Genomic DNA, 19,590 nt, shown 5'->3' on the forward strand with positions numbered 1-19,590 from the left:
TGTAGGAAAAATTTTTTCCCCAAAACCCCAATGTGTCAAAAATGAGTAACTTAAGTAGCCTCTGGAGGAAGATGGGCTAATAAAATATGTTAATGGTTAGTCATTTTTAGGTATTTATTTATTCAAAATCATTTATATCCTGCTCCTCTGCCCTATGGAGATCAGAGCAGTGTACGCTACTTATTTGCAGATGGACGTCCACCATTGGCTTTGCTTTCCCCCACCCACCTACCCACCACCACCCTCATTGGTGTGGTGTGGTGTTTTTGTTCTTATAGTGCAATAATAGAGTGACCATATGGAAAAGAGGACAGAGCTCCTGTTATCTTTAACAGTTGTACAGAAAAGGTAATTTCAGCAGGAGTCATTCATATGCACACAGCACATGGTTAAATTCCCTCTTCATCACAACAGTTAAAGCTGCAGGAGCTCTGCCCTCTTTTGTATCTGGTCAGGAGGGCAGGGCTCCTGCAGCTTTAATTGTTGTGATGAAGAGGGAATTTCACCAGGTTCTGCATGCATACAAATGAAATTACCTTTTCTATACAACTGTTAAAGATAACAGGAGCCCTGTGCTCCTTTCCATATGATCACCCTATAAATAAGAACTTTCAGAGCTCTGTTGTACCCAATGTTTGTCTAACTTAAGTCCTGTTCACTAAGGGCGCAAATTTGGAGGCTGCAGAATATCCTATGCAGGGTGCCTACAGCGCAGAAGTGATCTCGCTCCTCTCTCCAGCTACCCTGCATTTTAGCTAGACAGGCGATTTCACCCATCTAGCGGAGGCTTCAGAGAGGAGGAGGGGAGGAGGCGGCTGCGGATAGCTCATTGCTCCATGTCCCCTGTCTCCTCTCCTCCGTGCCCCTGGGAATGCCTCCATTTTACCATCTCTGTGCTCCATTTTGTGAGCACAAATAGGTAGCCACCGCGATTTCCTGTCTCCCAGTTTGGAGCCCTGTCTACCAGTTCGGAGCCAGGAAACCAAACAATCCTATGTACCCCCAGATGCTGTCTAAGGATGTAGGATTGCTACCAAAGTCCCTGTAAGTAGGACTAACATGGCTGTTCAGGTGAAGTTTCCCCACATTTCTTTGAAATAGGGAGAACCTTTGGCCTGATTTTATTTTGAACCCCAGGTAGAAAGCTAGGCTGACCCTGCTTATTGGGCCCTTGTCATTCCCACCCTTACACCCCAGCAAACATGACAAACTACACACCATGTGCTCTGTCTTCTTGAACAAAAACATAGATGTTTAAATTTCAAGACAGGTTCATTGTCAATACATTCTTCTACATTCCATTTTTTTTCCTGAGATAGCAGAGCACACAACTCAGGCTTTCTGTGGGAACATCATCCCAGTGGTGTTGCAGTGTTTGGGTCATGGCCGAGTCCTGAAGGCATTCATCAGTCTCTGGTCAAATGCAGTTTATGGATAATCTGCTGCTCATGATGAGGGGAGCTATTTAATCTCTGCTCCGTAAAGATGTCACTTGGTTATTCTTTGTGACCTTGGATGGCCCAAGTTATTTCAGTGTCAGCCAGAAGGCAATGTGATTCCAACTGTGTTGCCTTCTGGCTGGCTCAGAACCAACTCAGATCTGACCTGGATCAGTCACAGCTGTAGAGAAAAGCAGTGCAATATGCTTGGATGTGTGTGTGTGTGTGTTTGTATGCATGTATTTTAAGGATGGATCTTCCCCTAGTGCTCATAGTGTTGCAGCTTTTTGATAGCATATGTGAATAATGCGCTGTTTGCAGGTGATCAAATGCTGAACCGGGCAGAATTTTTTAATACCTCAGACAGGATGAAAGCAATTTGGCTCTTTTACTCTCCAGGTCCGGGATGAAGTCATTGCTCGATGTTATTAATGCGAGTAGTGAACTGAAGTCATGTGGCGATAACTCTTTTTGCAAAGGTAGCATCCCATCAGGAGAATTTTAGGACCACATTTCCTGTGGAATGGAGCTGGCTTTGGGAATGTGAAGTTGGCAGGTGTGGGATTAAGAGAGAGAATGTTAATTTGCACCACTAGGCACCAACCCTGGGCTGCTGTCACAAATAGCATGCTTATAGCACACACACAGCATCAGTCGTTAGAAACCAGTCAGTCTTCCTGTTCAACACACACACACCTCTTTTCCACTACAGAAAGAAGGAAAGCTAATCAGAAAACCTGGAGAGAGCCAAACAAATGCCTTCAATTTTGTTGTCTAAATCTCCCCCAATAGCAATATCACAGAGCAAACAAAGTTTAGTTTAAAAGATGATAGGCTCAGATTACAGGTGGATGCTAAAAAGCATGCACACACACACACACACACACATTACTCTACTGGATCAACAGAGAAAACACTCACCAAATGCAACACCAGCCTAGGGCAGACACAACGCTAACTCCCTGCAAACCATGGTTTGCGGATCAGCCTTGGGAACATGCATCCACACACACATACCTTTCTTCCCTCTCTTAAGTGATGATTTCCCTTCTTGTTTCCTGATGTTAATCAGGGTTTCACACCACACAGGTACACTGATACACACCATAGTTGCCTTGTAAACTAGAGACTGAAAGAATGGTTTGAAATTGGCTTGCAGAACATGGTTGTGAAGAACCATTTGCATTAACTGTACATTGGTGGACATGTAATGCAAAACCATGGTTAACACCTGAAAGGGAGCAGTGGGGAAAATTTCCCCCAACAGGAAAGGTAAAAAGCATGCATGTTTCCCAGGCTGGCTTCTGATTTATAAGCAGGAAACCAGCATTAAGTTTCTCCCAGATTTCTGAAACAAAGTGCCCTTGGATCAGAGAAGATTCAAACAACCATGTAAAAGCTCGTTTTGGTAAACCCACCCCAAGCTTATTTGATGAGACAGTAGAAATGTCTGTCTCTAGGAAATCCAGCACTTTTGGAGCTTGTCGGACTTTCATGGTGTGCCCAACTCAGCTTGCTTTTGCAAGTTGAGCTGCTTGGTTTTCCCGAATTCTGGAAACATATATAGGTCTCGGGTGTAATTACAGCTGCAAATTGCAGCCATAATTTATGTAATTTTTAAAAAACATACCGAAACTCCACTACCTGGCCCGACTCGCTACAGGCCAAGTTTGGCTAGCTAGTAGATGACAGAACAGAGCCCAGGGGGCCAAGCCAATGAAAGCTCATCAAGCTCCACTCCCCCACCCCCAATTATATTCCTCCATCATCCCTGTCAGATAGTATGTGGATTGTGCAGTGGGGCATTTTCAATCCATCTCCAAACTGCAGCTTGTCACGTCCATGGTCAAAGCATCTCCCAAAAACATTTCGGGGACATGAGTTGCACTCCAAAGTTGTGTCGAAACCAATTGCCACCCCTTTGACTTCACTGCATAAAAAATTAGCCAAGAGGCCCACGAGAACTTGCGAACAAATTTCGGTTGCCTCAGGGGAGAGCCTGAAGCCATCACACCCCCTTGCTCCTTAGCTAAGAGACTTTGCAGTTCCTTCTTTAGGGCCATCAACTGGATTCTTTTCAGAACATGCGTATTCTATACATAAGCCCTAAACAACTTGGGACAAGGATACCCAGCAGATCGCCTTCCCTTATATATACCCAGACAACATGTACGATCGTCATTCCAAGACAAACAGACTGTTGTCATGAAGAACCTTGACATTGGGCCTTTTCCGTAGTAACACCCACCCCCTGGAAAACCCTCCCTCATGCAGTTCGGGAGGTGGAAAATGTAACATCCTTCAAATGCCTCCTAAAAACACATCTTTTTAGACAAGCTTTCCCTGGACTGTAACTTATTCTGGTTTTATATGACATTTTAAAAGTTTTAAATCTTGATGTTTCTATACCATGGTTTTATTTGTAAACCCAGAGAGCCTTGGCTGTTGGGCACTATAAATATGTAAATAATACTAATATGATGATGATAAACCTTATCATTTAGAGAGTCCAGCACCATCCAGGGTCATCCCGTCCCCGTCCTTTCTTGCTAAACTGGCAACTTTCATTTATCCATCTCCTTCTCGTGTAGGGAGCCAAGACTTATAGAAGAGTGTGTGGATGTGCTCCAGTTAATTGAGCCGCTGCTCTCCAGCACAAGCCGCTCATTAGCTTTGTGACTTGCTCTGGAATTCTAATCTTGCTGGAAATGGGAATCGTGTGGTTGCTGAAGGCGCTCTGATGAGAGCGCAATTTTTTCTCCTTCCGCTTGTTCTTTCCAACTGAGAATCTGCTCTGATGATGAGTGTGTATTATAGGTGTATGTTTGTGTCTGTGCACGCTTGTGACTTGCTTTTGAACTGGCTTTCTTTTGGGGAAAGGGAATTCTGGGTGATAATTTGGTTGTTTTGCTGATTTGTTCCAAAGCTAAAGTTGCAAAAAATCAATACGGCAGATCTGATTAGATGTCAGAACCTGTTTCTCCGTTTCTCTTTTCTTACTTCTTTTTCTTTTCTCCTACCAATATATAGTTTTGTACAGTGGCACACCAGCTCTGAAATTAGCTTTGCCAGCAATACTGCAACTCTGGGGGAAGGCAACAAACGAACTGCTAATCTCTTACAGATAGATCGTTGTTGTTTATCATGAATGTGTTTTGAAAACAGGGAAAATAAAGCGCCTTTCATGTTACTTCAGGAATGGGCTAAAGGTTTCGTGTTAATGGCTTTTCTCAGGGCCACTTCACACAATATGGTGGCTTATTTTTAGGTGCACACCTAGGATTTTCATTTTTAATGTGTCTAGCCAATAATGCAACATGGGAATGGGAAAAATATGTATAGAAGCATGCATAATCACACACACACACACACAAAGGTTCTAGCCTTAACAAAAGCATGCATAATACAGTTACACTCATGAAAGAGCTAACATTTGCTGCAGCTTCTTTTCAAGTGTCCATTCTGAGGCAAATTTGGATTTCCTGCAATGTAATGCGTGCGTGGAAAGGCACTCTGTATAAATTGCCAAATTCTTTCCATCTTTCTGGGGGATTTACTTAGGGCTCACTCAGATTCACACCTTTGAATTTTCTGGCACAACGATTTCCTGACTCAAGAGCTGATGATAACATAATATTCACACCCCTGTCATAGAGCTACTCCACCGTTTATGTTTTTAGATATGCATTAAAATGCACAAGAAAGTCTGAATGATACAGCAAACCTGTGTGTCATAGGGATGTAATCACTAGGGCTGCAGGTGCCTGTCTCCTGAATATTTACCCAGTGACAAACTTGTAATACCGCCATGTCATTGGTCAAAAGACAGGCTCTGAATCTAAGCCCCAAATACTTCATCCTTTCCACTTGTGGACTGGGTTCCTGATGCCCATATTTTACAACTTCTTCTTTCTCTTCCCCTATTGTAGAACCATGCTTGTTCTCTAGGAACTAAGTTACTTTAGAAGCCATAACCAGGATGCTTAGTGCCATTAAGTGTTTTTCTATTTTTAATTGAAATTGTATTTAGCTATTTTATATTTTTTACACTTTAATCATTTTGTTGCAAGTCACTTTGGGTCTTTTTAAAGAGAAAGGCAACTAAGAAATTTTGTCATCATCATCATTTTCACATGCCTATTTTAAAACCATTTTGTTGCTACACATTCATCAACATCTGGAGTTAATGGAGGGCTCTGCTCAATTAAAACATCTGTAGGAATTTGGGGAGAGGTTTTTAAAAATTAAATCCTCCCCGCACACTCAGGTCCTCTGGGAAGGGTTTACTCCAGTCAGCCAGTAGGCTGACAACTGTTACCCAGAGGACCTTTTCTTCTGCCACCCCCAGACTGTGGAATGGCCAGCCAGAGGAGATTCGTCAGCTTAAAAGCTCTCTCTGAGTTTAAGACAGCTGTAAAGACTAGTCTCTTCCAGCAGGCCTACCCAGATGAATTTTAAACCTAAGAATTTTAATATGCTATGATTGTTATTTTAATATTGTATTGGTTTTATATGTTCTTTTAACTAATTTTATGTATTATATTTTATTTTTGTTGTTCCCCACCTCAATCCAGAGGGAGAGGTGGGTTATTATTATTATTATTATTATTATTGATTAGCCAAATGATTTGCAGGAGGGATAGCATTCAAGTATCTTTGTGATGAGCATCTATGTAGGTTTGCAAATGGATGCATCCAGATGAAGCTTTTATAATGCCATCAATTGGCCTCATCCACATAATTTTACAGGGGTGGGGGTGGGGGATTATTATTATTATTATTATTATTTATTTATTTATATAGCACCATCAATGTACATGGTGCTGTACAGAGTAAAACAGTAAATAGCAAGACCCTGCCGCATAGGCTTACAATCTAATAAAATCATAGTAAAACAATAAGGAGGGGAAGAGAATGCAAACAGGTACAGGGAAGGGTAAGCAGGCACAGGGTAGGGAAAAACTAACAGTAGAAAGTAACAGTAGAAGTCTGCACAACATCAAGTTTTAAAAGCTTTAGGAAAAAGAAAAGTTTTTAGTTGAGCTTTAAAAGCTGTGGTTGAACTTGTAGTTCTCAAATGTTCTGGAAGAGCGTTCCAGGCGTAAGGGGCAGCAGACGAAAATGGACGAAGCCGAGCAAGGGAAGTAGAGGCCCTTGGGCAGGCGAGAAACATGGCATCAGAGGAGCGAAGAGCACGAGCGGGGCAATAGTGTGAGATGAGAGAGGAGAGATAGGAAGGAGCTAGACCGTGAAAAGCTTTGAAGGTTAACAGGAGAAGCCAGACATCATAATTTTTCTCTCATAACCATCCCAGGTTTTCCCACAACTTCTCCTGTCTTTTTCCTTACTACAGAAAATCCATTAAGGGAAAAAATATGGAATAACACAATGCCATCTAATCAGTAGCACTGGGAGCCCTCCATCTGGAAGCTCCCAGTATGTCCACAGCTGTACCTTTCTCTGGGTTTTTAGGACAGCAAGGGTAGTGTAGTAATTAGAGCAGCCTTCTGAAACCTGGTGCTTTCCAGATGTTTTGTCAAGGATATGGAAGTTGTAGTCCAAAACATCTGGAAGGCACCAGATTGAGGAAGCCTTGATTAGAGTACCAGACTAGGACTGGGGAGTCCTTGGTTCACGTACCCACTCAGCCTTTAAGACCTTGGGTCAGTCACTATCTCTCAGCCAAAACAACCTTACAGGATTGTTGTGAGGATAAAAGGAGAGGGAGTGCCACTTTGGATGCCACTGTGAACGGAAAGTGGGATTTAAGCGTAATAATAAATAAATATAAATAGGCCCACAACAGAAAAGGCTCCCAAGAGCAACTGTGGTTTCTTTCTTCTGATGCTTAAACTAAGTAGTGATGAATCACAGCAAGGAATGGAGTGTCAGGTATAGGTTTCAGCAAGTTGTAGATACATTTATTAGAACTAGTTTGGAATGTCTGTGCAAGCTTATGTCAGGATTTTCAGGGTTCAACACCCCTCTGCCCTCTGGCCTTGAGCCGTTTAGAGTTCCCTGGGAAAGTGATAGAGTGTTTCGAAAGGTGGGGGGTTGTTGTTGAAGGAGTCACTCAGATTGTGGCATCATCTTGGTGGGCTGAGCAGTGCTGCCCTGTTTGGACATAGGCATGATTTATGGGCCAGAGCCCCTGTCTGTCAAGTGGTTCTGAACAGGCCCACGCATCTCTTTATAAGCTGGAGCAAAAGCGAAGCGACTTTGCTAGGATCATCTTTTGACCCATGGACTGAAATCCCTCCCTGTTCGGATCCATTATCATTTGGAACTTTGAAAGCACTCTGCACATGGACTCTCTCCTATTTGGACTTTGAATTTCTAAGGACTGTGCCATGAAAAATCCTGCAAGGCTTTTCATAGACTTGAACTCTGTCCCTGAGAATCCTGACAGAGATAAGCTTGCAAGACATTCCAAACTAGTTCTAATAAATCTAACTACAACTTGCTGAAACCTATACCTGTCATTGAGGAAGAAAGGCCTCTGAATCTCAGACCAAACTTGGTGTGCTTGAAGATATGGCTCCATAGTAGACCACTTGCTTTGCATGTAGAAGGTCTCCAGCTACGACTGGGAAAACACCTACCTCGAGAGCTGCTACCAGTCAGTGTTGGCCATGCTGGGCTTGACAAATCAACGGTCTGAGTCAGTATAAGGCAGCTTCCTTTGTTCCTATGAAGATGCAGGCCAGCCCCTGTTCTATAATTTCTTCATCTTTAGAGTGGAGATAACCTGTGACCCTTCTCACCAGAGGCTTGTGAGACTTAATTAGTGGTTTCAGGGTACTTTGAAATCATCTTTAATAAAGGGGACACTAGATGAAGCAAGTATTGTGATTATAAACACATCTACCAGACGTGTGGAGGGTCATAGAGTCACCAGTTAAATGAAATGCATCAGCCACCATGATGCATATTAAAACTTGGGGCAGGCAGGTGAGATCAGATAGTTTTTGAGGCCAGCCTATTTTTGTACTGGAAATGTCCCCATGGAAGAAAAAGACAGACTGACAATGGCAAATGCACAGAGTCTGGACTTGTCTAGCCAGTACATTTTATCACCTATGCAATGATAACTCTGAAGAGCATCCCTGTGTGTCTTTTGCTACTACAGACTATGAGCTCTTCTGAGGCCAGTTTCACAAAAAACGGTTCACCACTGCATCATAACACTGGAATACTATGTATTATACATATCCAGACGTTAATATCTTCACCCATTTTTTTACACGATTCATTTCTATACCTCCTTTCTGCCAATGCACTTACAAGGTTCAGAGTTTCAAATGACGGTTTACAATTTAACAAACAGTTTACAGAAGAGAAAAAGGGCAAGGCAGAAAGAGGAAAATTGAGAAATTCAGGTATTGTGGCTATTGCATGACAAGGAGGAGGAGGAGGAGGAGTCAATTGGTGATTGGCACCTTGCTCAACTAAAGGAGGGGGCTTTGCTGTCTCACATTTTCTTTTGAGGCAGCCAGATGGAATGTCCTTGATGGAGTCTGGGGAGGAAGGAGCCAGTGTGGTGTAGTGGCTAAGGTGTTGGACTGGGAGTCGGGAGATCTGGGTTCTAGTCCCCACTTGGCAATGGAAACCCAGTCACAGACTCTCAGCCCAACCTACCTCACAGGGTTGTTGTTGTGAGGATAACATGGAGAGGAGGAGGATTACGTATGCCACCTTGGCTTCCTTGGAGGAAAAGAGGTGGGATAAAAGTGTAATAAATAAATGGCAGCTGGTCATAGCCAAATTGAAGGAGAGTAGGCTTATAGGCTCACCTCTCCTGGTATGTATGAATTACCACAGCCATCATTTTTCTGAGCAGGGGAGCGTGGAGTCTGGATATGCTGTGTACCAAAAAATAATGATACATGAACAGTAAATAATATGTTTAACATCACACCATAGGTGCAAAAGAGATGATCATTTTAATTTAAACCAGCTGCTTTCTATATTTCTTGGTGTTATTTCTGAGGACGGACAAATTATTCATAGATCCAAAGTAGTATAAGCTACAAATAATCTGAAGATCATTTATTCTATCTATCTATATTAGGACAACATCCTCTGTATTTAACACTCTATGAAGCAATTTATGTGTGTCAGAGAAAGGAACCAGCATGCTAGTGGCAATCATAAGATGTATGGTAGATTTAATAAATACATCCGTACCCAGATAATTTAAATAAGCAAGTAAGCCAGGCTACTTGATGCAGAAAAAGCTTTCACATTTTTTTCTTTTGTCCCTTGGCAGAACAAATATTCAAGAACTTTGCATATTCAAATGATTATAATTATTATCACTAACAAAATGAAACTCCTCTCACAAACCCCATCCTTTCCAACTCAGATGTAAGAGCACTTAAACCCTAAGGGATTTTTCTGCACAATCTCTAAAAGCATGCCACAATTTCATTTTGGCCATAGTGCAATATCCATTTTTCAGCAGCAATAGCATTCTAGCACATCTGCATATCATAGATGGGGGGGGAATAGACTTTTTCATAGAGGAAACAGACATACTGCTGTTTCCATTTTTTAAAGAAATATGGCTAGAGATGCACTCCTTTACAGGAACAGCAGTATTTGTCCAAACCCTTTTTCAAAACCCTAATAAAAGGTTCACATAACAACACAGGTATTGCCAAGATGGAAATCTTGCTGTTTTTCAGGGAGGAAGTAAGTTAGCCCCTGTTTTCCCCAGTCACAAGACAGACTTTCCCCTTGTTTGATTTCAAGGGTCATCAAAGCTACATAGGAAGAGTTCTTGTAGCTAGTAGTAATGAGAAAGGCTACTTTTATATTTGTGAACTTTTGTGAAAGTGATTGCATCATTAGGAAATAAGATTCCCCCCACCTTGCATGAATTATGATGCAACACTAATGATAGAAATGCCATCCCATATACTGAATGTGATCTACTGCATCCCTGTTTGAAGCCCCCTGATGTGAGATTATTAGTTATGCCCTAAGGCAGCTGCATGGGAAGTCCTGGGAGTTGTAATGCAATGCATCTGGATGACATTAGGTTGGAGAAGGCTGCCCTAGGATACTGCAAGTGGACTTCTACTCATACAGTGGTATTTTCCTTTGCTCTGCTGCCCACTGAATCCCCTGTGTGCCTCCCAAATTTGCTCTAGCGGGTCCCCCAACCCTCCTCAGCATATTTGGACAGGTTGCAGGGGGGAAAGGGGAATCCGTCCTACCAGCAGTTTCCATTCTGTTGGGCGGACAGCACTGGATATAAGTCTGTTAATTTAGGATCCATTGTATTGGTATTTTGGCTCTGGTAGCTGAGTTGAAGATCACATTTTTCAACATGTAGGACCCACAGTTCAATTGTTGGCTATGCTCATCCCAGCATCTGGGGTTCCCAGATTGCCCTTGAAAGCAGCCGTGTTGCAGAATGTGCATTTTTACCCTCTCATAACATGTTGATGTCAGCATGAATGTGAAAGTAGTCTTTGGGCAAATCCAGTGCTCAACTAGTGGATAATGAACCTATATATTCAGGTGATGTATCCTAGGTCAGTGCAAAACAAACTGAACACTTCAATGGCCCACGGTGACTGCTGGTAAGTCACAAGGATCTATTCTTCTAGAAACCCAAAGCTAGATTTCAAACTCTTGGACCATCCAAAGAATTAAAACATCCAATTAAAATGCTTCACTCTTACTTTCCATATATCATTATTGACTAACTGAATTTAGTAAATAGAAGCAACAGTAGCTCAGACTAGGCATTACCCTATTTTGCTGCCTTTTCTTTTTCCTGTTAACTACTCAAGAGTAGTCAATTCTTAGCATTTTGTAGAGAAGCACAATGCCTCACATCCATGTGAAAGGAAGACATCTGGTTCTAACTCTAAGTTGGGTGTCACCAAACTATGGCTCATAAGGAAGTAAATAGTTATCAAGTCAGTCACGTGGCTCATAAAGCCTTACTAACTCTATTTCAAGTCTCTTTCTGTAGCTAGAGCAGTTTGGGGGAGGGATTGCAGTTAATACATTTCACAGAAGTGTGTAGGAAGGAAGAAGTGATGGGATTGGAGGAGAGCAATAGAACAAGAGTGGTGTCCAAAACAGGAGGAAGGTGGTGACTGTAAGAAAAGAAACTTCTAGGTGCTTGGCCTATGGACAAGTTTTTGGTATGGGCCTTTTAGGCTTAAAGGCTTTGGCCATTGCTGCAGTAGGTCATTAGTGCATGAAGGTTGATCTATGTTTCCGGTTGGCCATTCCTCTACAAATGTTATTCTGGCTTATGAACAAATATTTAATCCCCTTTGGTATCTACCTCAACAGCTTGCAGTGTTGTATGTCAGGCAAATAACAGTCTCCATCAATTGAACGTGTTATCTATGTAGTGAACATAAGACCAGAAACAGTGGATATGGAAGGGACAGTAAATAATTGTGATGGATCAGTGGATCTACGTACATCACTGGAAATGGAAATGTACTAAATTCTGTTTGAGGTTGCAATTGAAGCTGTCTGTCAAGCACTAATGTTTTACTAGTGCCCTCTCTCTTTTGAAACCAAGAGCGTAGCTATTAATTGCTCTGTTAATATTCTCACGAGTCTCTCTGGCAGAACTGTTAAGTTGATGGTGCCTGTGAAATTTCTAAATTGTATTGATGCTTGTTCAGGAGGAAGGAGACCACTGCTGTGCTCTAGGATGGACAACTAGTACGGAACAGTTGATACATATTTCTGACACATTGGTACCTTGTTTGGCTCTCTAGTCTTGGTCAATGGAGTGTTTTAAAGAGATGGCTAAGAATTTAGGCTTGGAAGGCGTTCCAATAGATGCATAGATATTTATTTTTCATCTTTCCCCTCGTCAGGCTAGTAAGGTTGTATTCAGATTACCAGAAGCTACACAGTAGCTGCTTAATAATGTACTGCATAGGATTGTCTGTAACACACCTCTATCCTGTTCAGTCACACACAAATCTAGGTAAGTGAAGAGACAGTAATGCTAGGCTTAGCCATATAGATGAAAACTGCATGCCACTGGCACCAGCAACTGCATGGGGGGCAGTAGATTATGTACTTTTAGGCAGCTACTCTGCGAGTGTCACCAAGTGTCAGTTGTTCGAATCCACACAGGAGATATGTGGCAGGGCACAATTTAGCCATCAGGGTAAGTAAGCTATAGAATGGAACCCCTGTGAGACTGAAATGATTTGGGAACTCTTTAGTATGGTGGGTAGGCTCCTATTGCTAGTGAAAGTAGACTCTATTAAAATCCCCTAGAAAATGGTGGTTGTTCCCACACTATGAGGCAAGGGATTAGTGGTCAAATGTCTAAATCTGGGGAATTTCAATGAATCATAGAATCATAGAATCATAGAATAGCAGAGTTGGAAGGGGCCTACAAGGCCATCGAGTCCAACCCCCTGCTCAATGCAGGAATCCACCCTAAAGCATCCCTGACAGATGGTTGTCCAGCTGCCTCTTGAAGGCCTCTATTGTGGGAGAGGCCACAACCTCACCAGGCAACTGATTCCACCGTCGTACTGCTCTAACAGTCAAGAAGTTTTTCCTGATGTCCAGCTGGAATCTGGCTTCCTTTAACTTGAGCCCGTTATTCCGTGTCCTGCACTCTGGGAGGATCGAGAAGAGATCCTGGCCCTCCTCTGTGTGACAACCTTTTAAGTATTTGAAGAGTGCTATCATGTCTCCCCTCAATCTTCTCTTCTCCAGGCTAAACATGCCCAGTTCTTTCAGTCTCTCTTCATAGGGCTTTGTTTCCAGACCCCTGATCATCCTGGTTGCCCTCCTCTGAACACACTCCAGCTTGTCTGCTTCCTTCTTGAATTGTGGAGCCCAGAACTGGACGCAATACTCTAGATGAGGCCTAACCAGGGCCGAATAGAGAGGAACCAGTACCTCACATGATTTGGAAGCTATACTTCTATTAATGCAACCCAAAATAGCATTTGCCTTTCTTGCAGCCATATCGCACTGTTGGCTCATATTCTGCTTGAGATCCACAACAATTCCGAGATCCACAACAATTCCAAGATCCTTCTCGTTTGTAGTATTGCTGAGCCAAGTATCCCCCATCTTGTAACTGTGCCTTTGGTTTCTATTTCCTAAATGTAGAACTTGGCATTTATCCCTATTAAATTTCATTCTGTTGTTTTCAGCCCAGCTCTCCAGCCTATCAAGATCACTTTGAAGTCTGTTTCTGTCTTCCAGGGTATTAGCTGTCCCACTCAATTTTGTGTCATCTGCAAATTTGATAAGTGTTCCCTGCACCTCCTCATCCAAATCATTAATAAAAATGTTGAAGAGCACTGGGCCCAGGACTGAGCCCTGCGGTACCCCACTCGGTGCCTCTCCCCAGTTTGAGAAGGTTCCATTGATAAGTACTCTTTGAGTCCGATTCTGTAGCCAACTGTGAATCCACCTAATTGTTGTTCCATCTAGCCCACTTTTAGCTAGTTTGTTAATCAGAATATCATGAGGCACTTTGTCAAAAGCTTTGCTGACGTCAAGATATATGACATCCACAGCATTCCCACAGTCCACAAGAGAGGTTACCCGATCAAAAAATGAGATCAAATTAGTCTGACAGGACTTGTTCCTGACAAATCCATGTTGGCTTCTACTGATCACCGCATTGATTTCAAGGTGTTTACAGATTGACTTCTTTATAATCTGCTCCAGAATTTTCTGCTCCAGAATGCGCTGATATCAAACCTAGGATGAAAAATGGAATGTTGCTTTGTGTCCTCTATTACTACAGTATTTTTCACAGGCGGCTGTGAATTTGTAGAATATGTTTAAATTTAAATCCAAGAATATATTCATCAATGTGTCCTTGGGGTGTGGGGTGGGAAAAGACATGTCCTTTCTGTCTTTCCTTCATATTTTTTCCCTGTTTCACATCAACCCTCATAGTCACCCATGACTATGGTTGCCAACTTTAAAATGCTCATTTCTGCATATGCCCAGTAATTACAAGGTTTCAAGATTCTAGTCTATATAATTCAAAAATTGTTAACCATTTTTTGTCAGATGCGCCTTTCTCAAACCCCTAAGGAAAAAATCATATTCGTAAAATACATGTTGTTAGTGACATAATGGATTAAGGTACATAGGGGCTGCAGTTCACAAGGACTAGTTCTCCACGCACTTGCACAGATGAAAATGTCACCAAATGTACTTGTGTAGTTTTGAAACTGCAACTGTCAGTGGAAAACATTTGGGACCAGATTCACAAAAACTAGATGACGCAAGGTGGCTGCTTGGAATCCAAATCATGTGAAGTCCTTAGGTGTGCCAAACTGTTTGTGTACATGTAGGTGCTCACCATGAAGGATTACCCTGCATCAGAACCCCCTTAATGGTCCAAATATGGTTTTGCAGAGGTAAATTGAAATGTTGAGCTCAACTTAGCAAGCAGTTATATATGTGAATGTAACACTTGTGTGACACAGTACAGCTATACTAACACAGATCCTTGCCAAACTCTTGCTCCACACTTCCCACCTTCTCCGGTCTCAGCCCAGTTTAAGCCTCGGGCTCCTGAAGCCTTGACAAATTTTGGCTGAATTTCAGAGCTCTCTTTTCTTTTTTTTCCTTTTGGAGAAAGAGCGCATATTGTCACATGAGCCATTTCTTTCTGGCAACCTGCTTATGGACTCACACCTATCTCCAGTGTACGTCTTTAGAATATCAACACAAATTATTGCAGGGATGCATATGAGAGGATTTTATACAGGGAAAGACCTCTTGGGACAATCCCTGTGATGAACAGAAACCCTAATAGAAAAGCACATATGCAGAATTATTTTTGAATGCTAATGAGCCATGACCGCTTGTGACCCAAAGTTCTGGAGCTTCACCAATTACTGTTGCCCAAAGGGAGATGGTTTGCATAAGAATTTATATTCCAGTATGTTTATGGATTCTCTTGCAAGTATAATATTCTGAGCATCTCCCTTCTGAACTCTTGCTATTGTGTGAGGAAGGTAAGAAGGGCCCATCTTAAAAAGTTTATATGAACTCCTTTAAAGCTCTATTTTGAAAGGCAAGCAATACTTTCCTTTCGACACTGGTGGTCTATAAACATTGGAAGTTGAGGAACTTGGTGGTTTAGGTTTCTCATCTGTTGTCTCTCATGAAGAGGTCACCTGTCCTTATTAACTTCAGCCAACTCTGGGTGCAAGTCTAAACAAGAAGCAAGACAATGAAGCTAGCAAATGTTCAAGCACACAGGTTTCAGCCCAATAGGTTTCAAGCTAAGGCAGGAGTGATCAAGACAGCAGGCAGAGGTCAAAACAGGCAGTCAGATACATTGCACAGTCCAGAAGCAAAGTCAAGAAGGTAGCACGGAGCATTAATTGCAAGGTAGAAAGTACAGGAGCTGAAAGAACAGTGTTGTTTCCAAAAGTGGCTAAGTCTAGGTAATAAATAAATGTAATGAAGGCTTTTAATCTCAAGCCCACCCTGGGCTCAGCTGCACTACATTAGAGCTCTGCGGTCAGAATCCTACTCCTGAGGAGTCCTCTTTTTTTGCAAGCAAGGACTCCTTCTCAAGGGAATCCTACTAGCTTGAGGTGACAACACTCCTGGGGGCCAGGGGGTTGTTCTGCCTCAGAGGCAGAGTCCCCCACCCTGCTCTCAGTTTCTGGGAACTCTAGCTGGACAACCATCTGTCAGGGATGCTTTAAGGTGGATTCCTGCATTGAGCAGGGGGTTGGACTCGATGGCCTTATAGGCCCCTCCCAACTCTACTATTCTATGATTCTATGACATGGACAAACCTGCAACCATCTCAAGCCCAAGCTCCTCCTAGTCTGCTTACAGTGACTGCTCTGGGGTGCCCTCAGTTTCTGGGAACTCTAGCTCTTCCACTTACCCCAACTTTTCAGAATGCCCTACTCTGTCCCTTTTTTCCAGACATGGGTAACTTTTAGCAGATTAAAATAGCTACACCTTAGTATATAAAGCTTGCCTTCCTGGATCAGACCAAAAGTTTTCCAATGTCTCTGTCTTCAACAAAGAAATAGGGCTGGCCCTACCTATTACGCAGAGTGAGGCAGACGCCTCAGGGAGCAGATGCTGGTAGGTGGGAGATGTTGGAAGATAGAGCTGCATGTGCCATAAAATTTCCCCTATGCCGCCACCATCCCAAGCTATCCTGCTGCTCCTTGAGATGATGAAGGACGTTGTTCACCACCAATGTTGAAGTATGATTCAACTATCAGTCTGATCAGCTTCTGTACATAGAATGATGGGTTTCTCATTTTCATTAATGAGTGGTTGCCACCCACCTGTTCAGGGTGCAGAGGATGGTGGGATGCACAGTTAAACCATGTAGAGGTAAGTGGACTAACTATGGAAGGGGTGGATAGTGGAACCATAGGGAGTGGTGTGATTTTTGTTCATGCTTGTCGTGGGTCCATTACCCCTCCCCTCTGTGTAGTTCCCCTGCCCATTACCCCTCCGTGCATGTCTGAACAGGTCCTTAAGGTAGTATTCCTCCCCTCTCTGGAAGCCAAAACACTTTATTGCCCAGCTGCACTGAAACCATTCCCCAACCACCTCTCCTCTCTCACATTTCTGCGACAATAGTCAACTGTTTATTGCTATTTTGTTATATATTTTCAATAGAACTCAATTTCTGTAAATGCTCTGATTCTGTCTCTGTTGCTCCCTTGAGTACCTTATGTGTGCACTCTGCTATCCTGGCTAAACATTTGCTGTTAGTCATGCTAGGATCCCTTGTATTTTAATTAAAACTTGCTAGTTTTAGCTTTAGCAGACAGACATCAGCCTGTCCTTCAGAATAGAGTCAGGTCCAAGTGGAAAACAGTTTCCCAAACACATCTGAGGTAGGGATGTGCTCCGCTTCTAATCGGACCGGCGAATTAGAAGCGGAGCGGGGTGCTTCACCTCCCCTTAAGGCGGAGGCGAAGAGGATCGGGGGGCCGGCGGAGAGGATCGAGGTGAAGGCGGATCCTTCGCCTCGATCCGGAGCTCCGCCGGAAAGGTAAGTGGGGTTTACCGGGCCCTGCCGCTGTCGCTGTCATCCATGCGGCGACAGCGGCAGGGCCTGGTAAAAAAACCCTCCTCTCCCTTACCTGCCTCCGTCCGCGGTCCGTCGTGCACTTGCGGCCCAGACTTCCTGGTTGAACCGCGGGCTCAATTGAAGAAGCCGACGGACCGCGGATGGAGGCAGGTAAGGCCCCCTTCCCCCTTGGTCCCTTACCGGGCTCTGCCGCCGTTGCCGCACAGGCGGCGACGGCGGCAGGGCCCGGTAACCCCCCCCCCCCGCCCTCCTCTCCCGGCCTTACCTGGCACCACTCCCCTGCACTGCGGAGCTCCGATTCGGAGCCGGAGCTCCGCGGCGAAGAGGAGTGGAGTATGGGCGGAGCGGCGCGGAGTGGAGCGGGCCGATCCGAAATTTTCGGATCGGCCCGCAGGGCGGAGTGAGGGGTCCGTGCACACCCCTAATCTGAGGTAAATTCCACCCCACCATCCCATAGTCAGTTGTGTTCCAGAAAGGCTTATTCCTTGAAATGGAGAAGCAGTATGCAGCTGCATTTAGAGACAGCTGCAAATTCTGATTAATACATTGGGCACAATCCTACCCTGTGCAGGTGTAGCACTGTCATGCAGATGGGGTTCCATATGGGGCTCAAGGAACACCTGCCCGTCCCCTCCATCTTACCCTTGGCACCTTTGCCATATGCCCTCCACCTCTGCTTACTTGCTAAAGCCCACATAACTTCTCCTACCCTTCGGGAGCTTGCATAATTTCATTGTGCAGAGAAGAGTTGGATGGGGATGTGGGAGGAACACACTCCACTCCACTGTAACAGCCTATCACATTGCCTATCACATTGTGTATGTGCCAATGTACATTGGAGGGGAGGAGGGGAAGGGAGGGGAGGGGAGAAACAGAATGCTGATTAACCCTATTAAAACCCATCCACATTGCAGGCACTGTATCCAAATAGTGCAAGATTATACCCATTCTGATTCTCACTTAAATTTGCCCATTTGAAAAGTATCATAGAAGTTCAGTACATAGCAAAGCAGCAAGATATAAGTGGTGTGTGTTAACTTTTAGAGGGCATGCCGTGAACACATTGTTTAATAACACACATCAGAAACTGGTACAGATAATGACAGAAAGAAATAATGTAGTAATTCATGACATTAAAGGGAATGCTTCAGTCACACTGTTAAGAAGTCCAGAAAACAATCCCCTTAGTCTCTCTATGCGTTTAATTATCATGGTGTTTAATCTATGCATTTAATTATGGGCTTCTGGTCCTCCTCAAAAACACTCTGTCCACAAATTTTGCTTGGGACTTTCAGCCAGGAATGGCTCCTACTAATCCGTAGTAAAACTGCCAGGTTCCTTCTCAGGTTCCTGTGAATTTTCACATCTTTCATATAATTTTTGCTGCAGGACCATTAATCAGTCAAGGGACTCACTAGCATAAATCATTACAGAGAACTTCATATTTATAAGGAAACCTATTATATTTTATATGGATTTAGATGTGATTGTTAAGATATATTTTGTCCAGCTAAGATCACCAGCATAAACTTTAAATTAAGACCATTTCTATCTGCAATTTCCTCAGGCTATCCTCCTGGTTGGGGTTCTTCCTGTCTAAATTGTTGGGATTGTGACATGGAGTCAGGACATTTTCCTCAAAAATTCTCTGTAGAGGGACCATCTTGCCCAGGCCTGGCTACTAGGGGACATTAGGCATCTGCTCTGTCTACTCCTTTGCAGAGGGATTTCCTTTTGGTACCGAGGATAGAGGGAGTACAGTTTTCTTTATGAACTCCCGTCTTAATTTTCCCTGCTTTTCAGGAAGAAAAGAGGAAACAACGCCATAGGAAGGAAATAGCTGGGCAAGGAGCAAGGAGAATTCATGGCTAAGGAGCCCTGGGCTTGAGGCTAAATGGGAGCCAGCTAATGTTTACTGAAAGTCATGGAGGCAACAGTTAGAAAGTGGGAGTGAAATGCCCATTTGGGTTTGACAGGACATGGAGCCAGAATCCAAGGCAGGGAAGTATCTTCATTATTATAGCTATCCTTCAGATAGCAAATGTTGTTTGTGAAATGCCTCACAGCATAGAATCACAGAATAGTAGAACT

The 19,590-nt window shown here is 43.4% G+C and overlaps 1 protein-coding gene across 1 annotated transcript in view; it reads left to right on the plus strand.

Annotated features, from left to right (window-relative positions):
- The window catches only part of MDGA1 (MAM domain containing glycosylphosphatidylinositol anchor 1), a 311,837-nt gene that overhangs the window by 156,005 nt on the left and 136,242 nt on the right, over positions 1-19,590 (plus strand). The gene's annotated exons all lie outside the window — the stretch shown is intronic.

Source organism: Elgaria multicarinata, chromosome 4 (assembly GCF_023053635.1).
Source record: "Elgaria multicarinata webbii isolate HBS135686 ecotype San Diego chromosome 4, rElgMul1.1.pri, whole genome shotgun sequence".
In the NCBI taxonomy this organism is placed as follows: domain Eukaryota; kingdom Metazoa; phylum Chordata; class Lepidosauria; order Squamata; family Anguidae; genus Elgaria; species Elgaria multicarinata.